We start from the raw sequence: 11898 nt of genomic DNA, 5'->3' as shown, positions 1-11898 counted from the left end.
AGTGTGCTCTTCCCCCAGGTCAAGCTCCAGTGTGCTCTTCCTCCAGGTCAAGCTCCAGTGTGCTCTTCCCCCAGGGCACAGACTTCCCAACGGACGGAGGAGTTCTGCTTCTGTAAGACTGTGGAGAAAATCACTCAATCACAGAGAAATAGGATGGAGAGAATCCTCTGGGATGGTACACGTGTCACGGTCAACAAATAAAACACAGTGAATACTACACATAAAAATCTATCCCCACCTTAATCCGTGGTGTTGCGCCAGCTGTACTGGGGGAACACCAAGATGGAGTTTGAGAGCTTTGCTTTCCTTTGACACATCAAACATACCACTCCAGTTAATCAAATACATTCTACAGTGATCATACAACATACCAACACCACATCCATTGATGATGGAATAGCCTACATTATAAAAACACCACACAAAATAATCAACCGATTCCAATACCTTAATTTGCGGTGTTGCTCTCACTGTTGTTGTGGAGCTCCAAGATGGAGTTATTGGGGCTTTACTTTCCATTTCCTTTGACTCATCAAAAATATATCAGTTAATGATCAATAACATTAATGTTTGGATTCACAGCATCTCTTCTGTCTGAGTTTGGGATTGGGTTACAGAGGCTTTGTGTGACTGTCCTCAGGCATCGTGGCTGAGTGTTTCAGAACACCTAACTTCTATGGACTTTGGCTAAGGCAGCTTGCTCATTTGCAAATGTTTTTGTTGTTGGGGAAAAACAATAGTTTTTGTCAGACACTTTTTAACAACACTAAGTGTTGTTGTAATGCTCTGATATCTGAATATGTACCTGTTTATCCTGTGTCTGCAGTTGTCTGCTCATTTTCTGACATGCCGTCTCTTTTTCCAGGCCTGTAATCTCCTGTAGTCAGCTTTCCTACAACACAACATGACATCACGACTGAGTCAATTTACAACATTTGTCACTTGACACAGCTTTGTCAGCATGGTGGATGGCAGGGGACTTACCCTCTCCTTCATTTCTTTCTCCAGTTGTTCCTTCAAATGGCCATTTTCCATGTTCTGCTGTGACAGATCCAATTCCTGAGGAAAAATCAGAAAAGAAGCAGATATATAACACTGAAATTCTCCCAGTTAATACAATGACATTTATATTCATGTACTATCATGTATCATACCAGTGATGTTCTATTAGCAGCTGCCTCCATGTCTTTTCTCTTCTTATCATCAAGCTCTGCATCTTTCTCGTAAACCATTTTGTCATAGTGGTTCTGATGCCAACAGAGAACTTAACCTTGTGCTTTCTGTCACGGCAACCATGTCTGCTGTCTTGTTCTGACGTTTGACTTCAGCATCTTCCTTACTCTTGACGGCATCTGTAGCTCAAAGCTGTAGCTTCGGTACCTACAGGGATCAGGTTACAGTCGAAGTCAGAAGTTAACATACACTTAGGTTGGAGTCATTAAAACTGTTGTTTCAACCACTCCACACATTTCTTGTTAACAAACTATAGTTTTGGCAAGTCGGTTAGGACATCTACTTTGTGCATGACAGAAGTAATTTTTCCAACAATTTGTTACAGACAGATTATTTCACTTATAATTCACTGTATCACAATTCCAGTGGGTCTACCTTCAAACTCAGTGTATCTTTGCTTGACATCATGGGAAAATCAAAAGAAATCAGCAAGACCTCAGAAAAAAAATGTAGACCTCCACAAGTCATCACATTCCCAGTGGATCAGAAGTTTACATACACTCAATTAGTATTTGGTTGCATTGACTTTAAGTGGTTTAACTTGGGTCAAACATTTCGGGTAGCCTCCCACAAGCTTCCCACAATAAGTTGGGTGAATTCTGGCCCACTCCTCCTGACAGAGCTGCTGTAACTGAGTCAGGTTTGCTCGCACACGCTTTTTCAGTTCTGCCCACAAGTTTTCTATGGGATTGAGGTCAGGGCTTTGTGATGGCTACTCCAATACCTTGACTTTGTTGTCCTTAAGCCATATTGCCACAACTTTGGAAGTATGCTTGGAGTCATTGTCCATTTGGAAGACCCATTTGCGGCCAAGCTTTAACTTCCTGACTTATGTCTTGAGATGTTGCTTCAATATATCCACAAAATGTTCCTACCTCATGATGCCATCTATTTTGTGAAGTGCACCAGTCCCTCCTGCAGCAAAGCACCCCACAACATGATGCTGCCACCTCCGTGCTTCACGGTTGGGATGGTGTTCTTCGGCTCGCAAGCTTCCCTCTTTTTCCTCCAAACATAAAGATGGTTATTATGGCCAAACATTTCTATTTTTGTTTCATTAGACCAGAGGACATTTCTCCAAAAAGTACAATCTTTGTCCCCATGTGCAGTTGCAAACTGTAGTTTGGCTTTTTTATGTCTGTTTTGGAGCAGTGGCTTCTTCCTTGCTGAGCGGCCTTTCAGGTTATGTCGATATAGGACTCGTTTTACTGTAAATATAGATACTTTGTACCTGCTTCCTCCAGCATCTTCACAAGGTCCTTTGCTGTTGTTCTGGGATTGCTTTGCACTTTTCACACCAAAGTATGTTCATCTCTAGGAGACAGAACGCGTCTCCTTCCTGAGCGGTATGGCGGCTGTGTGGTCCCATGGTGTTTATACTTGCGTACTATTGTTTGTACAGATGGACATGGTACCTTTAGGCATTTTGAAATTGCTCCCAAGGATGAACCAGACTTGTGGAGGTCTACAATTTTTTTCTGATTTCTCTTGATATTCCCATTTTTCAAGTTTGTAGGCCTTGAAATATATCCACAGGTACACCTCCAATTGACTCAATTATGTCAATTAGCCTATCAGAAGCTTCTAAAGCCATGACATTATTTTCTGGAATTTTCCAAGTGTCACGCCCTGACCTGAGATATCTCTGTTTTCTTTATATTATAGTTAGGTCAAGGTGTGACTAGGGTGGATACGCTAGTTTTTGTATGTCTCAGGGTTTTGCATTGTCTAGGGTTTTTGTATTTTTATGGTGGCCTGATATGGTTCCCAAACAGAGGCAGCTGTTTATCATTGTCTCTGATTGGGGATCATATTTAGGTAGCCATTTCCCTTTGGTGTTTGTGGGTTCTTGTCTATGTGTAGTTGTGTCATAGCCCGGTGTGCTCTTTTCCAGCTCCTCGCAATTGCCGGTCTAGAATGGGCATCCAGATAGGACGGATGGTGCCGTCTCCATGTACACCTCCTTGGACCAGGATATCCTGCGCCGGCTCTGTGTACTGTGTCTCCGGTGCGTCTGCACAGCCCAGTGCATCCTGTGCTAGCGCTCCGCACTTGTCGGGCTCAAGTGAGCATCCAGCCAGGACGCATTGTGCCAGCTCTACGCTCCAGATCTCCAGTGCGCCCCCACAGTCCAGTACATCCTGTGCCTCCTCCCCGCACTTGCCATGAGGTGCATGTCTTCAGCCTTGTATCACCTGTACTGGTCCCACGCACCAAGCCTCCAGTGCACCTCCAGAGTCCAGTACGTCCTGTGCCTACTCCCTGCACTCGCCCTGAGGTCTCCAGTGCGCATCCACAGTCCAGAGCTTCCGGCGACAGTTCCCAGTCCAGAGCTTCTGGCGACAGTTCCCAGTCCAGAGCTTCTGGCGACGTTTCACAGTCCGGAACCTCCAATGACGGGCCACAGTCCGGAAAATCCAACGACGGGCCACAGTTCGGAACCTCCAACGATGGACCACAGTCCGGAACCTCCAACGACGGGCCACAGTCCGGAACCTCCAACGACAGGCCACAGTCCGGAAAATCCAACGACGGGCCACAGTCCGGAACCTCCAATGACGGACCACAGTCCGGAACCTCGAACGACGGGCCACAGTCCGGAACCTCCAACGACGGGCCACAGTCCGGAACCTCCAACGACGGGCCACAGTCCGGAACCTCCAACGACGGGCCACAGTCCGGAACCTCCAATGTCGGGCCACAGTCCGGAACCTCCAACGACGGACCACAGTCCGGAACCTCCAATGACGGGCCACAGTCCGGAATCTCCAACGACGGACCACAGTCCGGAGCCTCCAGAGACGATCCACAGTCCAGAGCCCCCCACAACGATCCCCAGTCCGGGGTCTCCAGCGAAGATCCCCCCTCCAGCAACGGTCCCCAGTCCGGGGTCTGGAGCGACGGTCCCCAGTCCGGGGTCTCCAGCAACGGTCCCCAAGCCGGGGTCTCCAGAGACAGTTCCCAGTCCGGGGCCTCTGGCGATGATCCACGGTCCGGTTCTACAAAGGTGGAGGGATCAGCGTAAAGGGGCATCCAGAACCAGAGCCGCCACCAAGGGAAGATGTCCACCCAGACCCTCCCCTATAGGTTCAGGTTTGCGGCCGGGAGTCCGCACCTTTTGGGGGGTACTGTCACACTCTGACCTGAGATATCTCTGTTTTCTTTATATTTTGGTTAGGTCAGGGTGTGACTAGGGTGGATATGCTAGTTTTTGTATTGTCTAGGGGTTTTGTATTGTCTAGGGTTTTGCAGGTCTAGGTATTTGTATGTTTATGGTGACCTGATATGGTTCCCAATCAGAGGCAGCTGTTTATCGTTGTCTCTGATTGGGGATCATATTTAGGTAGCCATTTCCCTTTGGTGTTTGTGGGTTCTTGTCTATGTGTAGTTGCCTGTCAGCACTCATTTGTATAGCGTCACGTGTCGTTTTGTTATTTTGGTTAGTTTGTTCAGAGTTCATTCTTATAATAACCACGCTGCGTTTGGGTCTCCTTCATAAGACGAACGTGACACCAAGCTGTTTAAAGGCACAGTCAACTTAGTGTATGTGAACTTCTGAACCACTGGAATTGTGATAAAGTGAATTATATGTGAAATAATCTGTCTGTAAACAATTGTTGAAAAAAATTACTTGTGTCATGCACAAAGTAATTTTAGATGTCCTAACCGACTTGCAAAAAACTATAGTTTTTTTTAAAAGGCCATTTGCCTTTTGGTAGGCCGTCATTCTAAATAAGAATTGCAATGCAGCAAGATACATTTGTTCTCAAAATCATTCACCTTTTCTTTCCCATAGAGAGGATTTGAAATCCTAAAATGACAAAGTTGAAGAGCAAGGTGAAGACACTGAGAATCTGCAGTAGAAACCTAGAAAAAGTTTAAGCAAATCAACTGTTTCAAACTGTTTTTCAGACAACGACAAAATACGGCCAAATCTACAGTTGAAGTCTAAAGTTTACATACACTTAGGTTAGAGTCATTAAAACAAGTTTTTCAACCACTCCACAAATTTCTTGTTAAAATACAATATAAATATAGGACAAAACACACATCACAACAAGAGAGTCAACACAACACTACACAAAGAGAAACCTGAGACAACAACATAGCAACGCAGCAACACATTACAACACAGAATGGTAGGACCACAACATAACAACAACATGGTAGCAACACAACATGGTAGCAGCACAAAAACATGGTACAAACATTATCGGGCAGAGTCAACAGCATAACGGTCAAGAAGATAGAGACAACAATACATCACACAAAGCAGCCACAACTGTCAGTGAGAGTGTCCATGTTTGAGTCTTTGAATGAAGAGATTGAGATAAAACTGTCCGTTTGAGTGTTTGTTGCAGCTCGTTCCAGTCGCTAGCTGCAGAGAACTGAAAAGAGGAGTGACCCAGGGATGTGTGTGCTTTGGGGACCTTTACCAGAATGTGACTGGCAGAACGGATGTTGTATGTGGAGGATGAGGGCTGCAGTACATATCTCAGATAGGGGGGAGTGAAGCCTAAGAGGGTTTTATAAATAAGCATCAACCAGTGGGTCTTGCGACGGGTATACAGAGATGACCAGCTTACAGAGGAGTATAGAGTGCCGTGATGTGTCCTATAAGGCGCATTGTTGGCAAATCTGATGGTCGGATGGTAAAGAACATTGAGACACTCGAGAGCACCCTTACTTGCCGATCTATAAATAATTTATCCGTAATCTAGCATGGGTAGGCTGGTCATCTGAATCAGGATTATTTTGGCAGGTGGGGTGAAAGAGGAGCAATATCGATAGAGGAAACCAAGTCTAGATTTAACTTTAGCCTGTAGCTTTGATATGTGCTGGTGGCAGGACAGTGCACCGTCCAGCCATTCTCTCAAATACTTGTATGAGGTGACTACCTAAAACTCTAAACCCTCAGAGCTAGTAATAACACCTGTGGGAAGAGGGTCATTCTTCTTACCAAACCACATGACCTTTGTTTTGGAGGTGTTCAGAACAAGGTTAAGGGTAGGGAAAGCTTGTTGGACACTAAGAAAGCTTTGTTGTAGAGCATTTAACACAAAATCCGGGGAGGGGCTAGCTGAGTATAAGACTGTATAATTTGCATATAAATGGATGAGAGAGCTTCCTACTGCCTGAGCTATGTTGTTGATGTAAATTGAGAAGAGCGTGGGGCCTAAGATTGAGCCTTGGGGTACTCCCTTGGTGACAGGCAGTGGCTGAGACAGCAGATTTTCTGACTTTATACGCTGCACTCTTTGAGAGAGGTAGTTAGCAAACCAGGCCAAAGACCCCTCAGAGAAGATTTTGTTGACCTTAGCTGGCCTACAAGAATGGAATGGTCTACCGTATCAAAATCTTTGGCCAAGTCAATAAAAATAGCAGCATATTAACAGCAGCATATTAAATATTAACAATCAACTCTGACCATAATTTATGGTTTTCCTCCTGGAGTCTTTCAATTTCCTTCTTCATCTTCATCTATTTTGCCTCCCTCTCCTGAATGAGAGAGAAATATTCCCATAACAACACAATACCATAAATTATCAGAAAACTGCTAAATTATTCTGTATTATTCTATACATATAGCAACACATGTTCAATTCATACAGACTTTTAGTCGTGCTACAAGAATGGTTGCCTCTGAGGATTCATTCTGCATCGTCTCCAGAATAGTCTTGTTCTCAAGTTGCAGCTGATTGAGACTTGCTGATAGCTCTTCATACTTCCCCCTGGGGAAGAGTTCACATTCAGCATTATTTAAATGGAGAATTGGAGACATGGAGGAAAACTGTCCCTCAGGTAATTATATAAGTGATATTTGAACATCAAAGGCCTTACTCATGTTGTACAATGTCTGTCTTTAGATGATCTTTTTCCTTGATGGATTTTTCCTCTCTTCTCATTGCAGCAGATAATTGCCCCTCAATCTCTTGTATTTTCCTCTGTGGGAGAGAACACATGAACAATCTCTTTCCTGGACGATTGCATGTACAGGTGTCAAACAAAAAATTGAAGCCAATATTGTGCGAGGAAAATACAATTGATAGAATCAAACCTCTGTCATATTGTCTTTTTCCTTCAAATAGTTTTGCGTTTCAGCCTTTTCAAGTGCCTTTTCCAGTAAATTGTTTTCAGCAGACTTTATTCTGGATGGGTACAACACATTAATAAGATTTAAGCAAACAATATTCTTCTGAATAAGTATTGCTACAAATGTATCTACACAACGGTCATCTGAACATCATCTTACCTTGAATTAGTGAATTTCAGCATGTTTCCCCTTAAACTCTGTGGTGAGTTCTGATGTTCTGGTCTCCACAACTTTGTTTTATCTAGTGACTGTATGGATTTTGTTTTGACATCCTAAAGGCAAGAGTTAAATAATTGCTCTTTCATTAACCTCACTTCATGGACTAGGCATGACATTTATAAGAGGGAAGTGTCAATTTGGGTTCACAAAACACAGTGTAATCTTTAAAATATTTGAATTGCATAACCTGTGTTTTGAATATTCTCTTCATCAGCATATTGGAGTACAAGATATAATACCAACTTCAAAGTCTTTATTGAGCTGTTCGGCACTTTGCAGACTCTAACAGGGATTCTTGTTCTTGTTTGAAACTTTGATGGGCTTCCTGATGTTGCTCTGTCAAAACAATAAGACGTTTATTAGTTTTTGTCATAAATCATGAAATTTAACAGGAGTAAAGCAGTTATGATGCAGCTACCATGCTTGAAGTTACACTTTCAGTAAAATGCATGGAATATTTGGAAAAGTTCACACTTAGGCCTAATCAATGAACAAAATCAAAATAAATTTGATTTTTTTTCAAGTGCCAATCTTACTTGCTGCCTCTTGTAAACTTTTGCAACTCTCTTGGGTTTCATAGAGGTTGAGCAGGATTTACTGAAGTTTTTCTTTTTTGTTCTTCCTTTTCATCCGTATCACAACGTTTAAGAGATATTTTCAGTTTGAATAGTCTACATACGCAAAGTAAAATACTGTTCATATTGTGTGTGACAACAAGAGGTTTCCAAAAATGTGTGTTTTGGGAAACATTCAACAAGGCAGTGCCCATTACTCTACTCATGTTGATTGAGTCAGTTATTGACCAATCTCTTCTTGTTTCATGCTGAATTCTTCCCCAAACTTCTGCTTTAGATCTTTCAAATCTTACAATCCCTCTTTGACTGTGTAAAATGTTCACACCAAAGGAGTTGTTGTTCTATTTGAATATACTGTGTACATTGCCTAGTGTTATGTTCATAACAACACAATACAAGTACATTGATGATTATATACAGTATTAAAAGTACACATACATTTCAGCATCTCATGGCAGTCAGTTTCTGCTTGAATACATAGGCTCTCAAAGGCAACATTCATCTTCTATAACAATTAATTAAGTAAACACATTTCACTAGCACTATACATGCTTTATTCATGTAGATAACAAATAATCAAAAGAACAGGAAATATTCATATTCACCTGAGTACTTTCACTGTGCTAATGACGCTGGAGGGGATGGCTGCCGTTTTACGGGCTCCTAACCGATTATGCTATTTTGTGTGTTTTTTGTCATTGTTTGTAACTTATTTTGTACATAATGTTTCTGCTACCGTCTCTTAAGGCCGAAAAGAGCTTCAGGGTATCAGAACAGCGATTACTACCCCGACTAACCTGTACTCCCCGATAATGACTCGGTACTGGTACCGGCTGTATATAGCCTCGTTATTGTTATTTTATTGTGTAACTTTTTTTTACTTTAGTTTATTTAGTAAATATTTTCTTAAATCAATTTTTCTTAAAACTGCATTGTTGGTTAAGGACTAAGGACTTGTAAGTAAGCATTTCACAGTAAGGTTTACACCTGTTGTATTCGGCGCACGTGACAAAAAAGACTTGATCTTCTGTCCATGAACACATGATGGGTTTCTTCTCTAAGAGAACATAGATTAGTTTGAGGACAACGTAGACCACAAAATGTCCTCATTTTGAATTTAGGTACTAGCATGTACACTTAGGCTGAGAAGACGGCATGTTTTAGTAACGTAGATGGACTTTCTCCGCTGATCTTTCAAACGTATATTTAAATATATGACTTATGTTCCATGTTGCATTGTTTCTGTTCGAGAAATAAATGTGCCAGATAAAAAGCAGAATGATAATACAATCTATAGTGAAAGTATCATGTTGCAATCAAATACATACCTGTTCCGCAGATCATTCTCACTGCTCTGATCTTCTAGTTTAAATAGTGAGGCTTTCATTTCCGAACGGAAATATAAAGGAAAGGGAAATGCAATAACAATAATGATACACTTTTTTAACCTTTCTAGCGCAGGCGTTTCGCTAGCGGAACCCCTCGACAACATTCCGCTGAAAAGGCAGCGTGCGAAATACAAAAATATTTTTTTGAAATATGTAACTTTCACACATTAACAAGTCCAATACAGCAAATGAAAGATAAACATCTTGTTAATCTACCCATCGTGCCCGATTTCAAAAATGCTTTACAGCGAACGCACAACATATGATTATGTTAGGTCATAGCCAAGTCAGAAAAAACACAGCCATTTTTCCAGCCAAAGATAGGAGTCGCAAAAAGCAGAAATATAGATCGAATTAATCACTAACCTTTGATGATCTCCATCAGATGACAATCATAGGACATCATGTTACACAATACATGTATGTTTTGTTCGATAATGTGCATATTTATATCCAAAAATCTCAGTTTACATTGGCGCGTTACGTGCAGTAATGTTTTGATTCCAAAACATCCGGTGATTTTGTAGAAATACTCATAATAAACATTGATAAACGATACAACTGTTATTCACAGAATTAAAGATAGACTTCTCCTTAATGCAACCGCTGTGTCAAATTTCAAAAAAACTTTACTGAAAAAGCATAATCTGAGAACAGCGCTCAGAGCCCCATCCAGCCCGAGAAATATCCGCCATTTTAGAGACAACAGAAGTTAGAAATAACACTATAAATATTCACTTACCTTTGATGATCTTCATCAGAAGGCACTCCCAGGAATCCCAGTTCCACAACAAATGACTGATTTGTTCCATAAAGTCCATCATTTATGTCCAAATAGCCACTTGTTGTTAGCGTGTTCAGCCCAGTAATCCATCTTCATGAGGCGCAAGCACTTCGTCCAGACAAAAACTCGTAAAAGTTCCGTTACAGCACCTAAAACATCAATAAGCTTCCAACCGGAGAAAAGCACTGGAAGAAGAGCTAACTCTGTCGGGAGAGCGCGTCACGAGCCTGAGACACTCTGCCAGACCACTGACTAAAGCAGGTCTCATGAGCCCCTCCTTTATAGTAGAATCCTCAAATCAGTTTCTAAAGACGGTTGATATCTAGTGGAAGCCATATGAAGGGCAACTTGACTCCATAGACACTGTGTATTCGGTAGGCCAATCCTGGTTGGATTTTTCTCAGGTTTTTGCCAGCCATATGAGTAGGCAGATATGTTATACTCACAGACATTATTCAAACAGTTTTAGAAACTTCAGAGTATTTTCTATCCAATACTAATAATAATATACATATATTAGCATCTGGAGTTAATCTTGTTGGAAGAGTTTAAAAATTGCTTAACCGAACGCATTGTAGTTTACCTAAACGAACAGAAAGTATCCTCCCTGGCAGAAGCGTCTGTGTTGGCAGACGAGTTTGTGTTGACGCACAAGAGTGTGTTTTCGGCTCAAACTGAGAGTAGAACCACTGAGTTTCCTACCTTTAGCCCTAGTCGACCAGCAGTAGTATATCAAGCACGGCAGAAGAATGAGCGTTCCTGTTTCTATTGTCATAAAGTGGGACATATGATTAATGATTGCTTCCTGCTTAAACGCAAACAAGGGATGCCTCTTCGTGCCAAGCCGCCAACAGGTGTTGGTCTAATTCGTACGGTTGTGAGGTCTGCAACAAAACAGGTGCCTCAGGGTAACTGTAGTTTGAAAGACCCAGTCCCCGACCGCAGTTATGAACCATTCATTTCCGAGGGGTTTGTGTCCCTAACGAATGACGAAGCGTCTCAGCGTCCGGTTAAAATCCTTAGAGATACTGGTGCGGCGCAGTCGTTTATATTGTCTGATGTGTTGCCCTTATCTGACGATACATACTGTGGTTCCAGTGTGTTAGTGCAGGGTATTGAAATGGGTTTTGTCCCAGTGCCGTTGCACTTTGTGAAAGTACACTCTGAGTTAATCAGTGGAATATTCAGAGTGGGGGTACGTCCTAAGTTGCCAGTGAAAGGTGTGACCTTTATAATGGGTAACGATATTGCCGGAGGAAAGGTAGTACCCGTATTGGAAGTATTGGATAAAAGTGACCACTCTCTCTCGAATGAGTTGGCACAGAGTTATCCACATGTGTTCCCCGCTTGTGCTGTCACTCGTGCTCAGGCACTACAAGAGGGTGACGTGATAGATTTATCGAACACTGTTCTGTTCAAAGAGGATGATCAAGAGGATGGATTGTGTGATACCTCTGAGAAGTTGATCATCTCTGACAAACAGCCCAGGAAAGAATCAAAGTACGTTGAAGTTATTGCTGATGCAATACAATTACCAGTCACTCGTGAGCAGCTGATTGCTAACCAAAAGGTTGACAACAAGCTTGCTAAATGTTTTTCTAGTGT

General features: G+C 42.1%; 1 long non-coding RNA gene across 1 annotated transcript; it reads right to left on the bottom strand.

Annotated features, from left to right (window-relative positions):
- Positions 1–826: 826 nt before the first annotated feature.
- LOC139371382 (uncharacterized) lies at positions 827–1236 on the bottom strand. Its single transcript, XR_011627225.1, has 3 exons — positions 1155–1236; positions 985–1059; positions 827–892 (listed from the first exon to the last, which is right to left on the bottom strand). It is a non-coding gene; the product is annotated as an uncharacterized lncRNA (long non-coding RNA).
- Positions 1237–11898: the final 10662 nt, after the last annotated feature.

Source organism: Oncorhynchus clarkii, chromosome 17 (assembly GCF_045791955.1).
Source record: "Oncorhynchus clarkii lewisi isolate Uvic-CL-2024 chromosome 17, UVic_Ocla_1.0, whole genome shotgun sequence".
Classification (NCBI taxonomy): Eukaryota; Metazoa; Chordata; class Actinopteri; order Salmoniformes; family Salmonidae; genus Oncorhynchus; species Oncorhynchus clarkii.
Note: the sequence above shows the minus strand (reverse complement) of the source record. Positions and strands in the feature narration are given on the sequence as shown.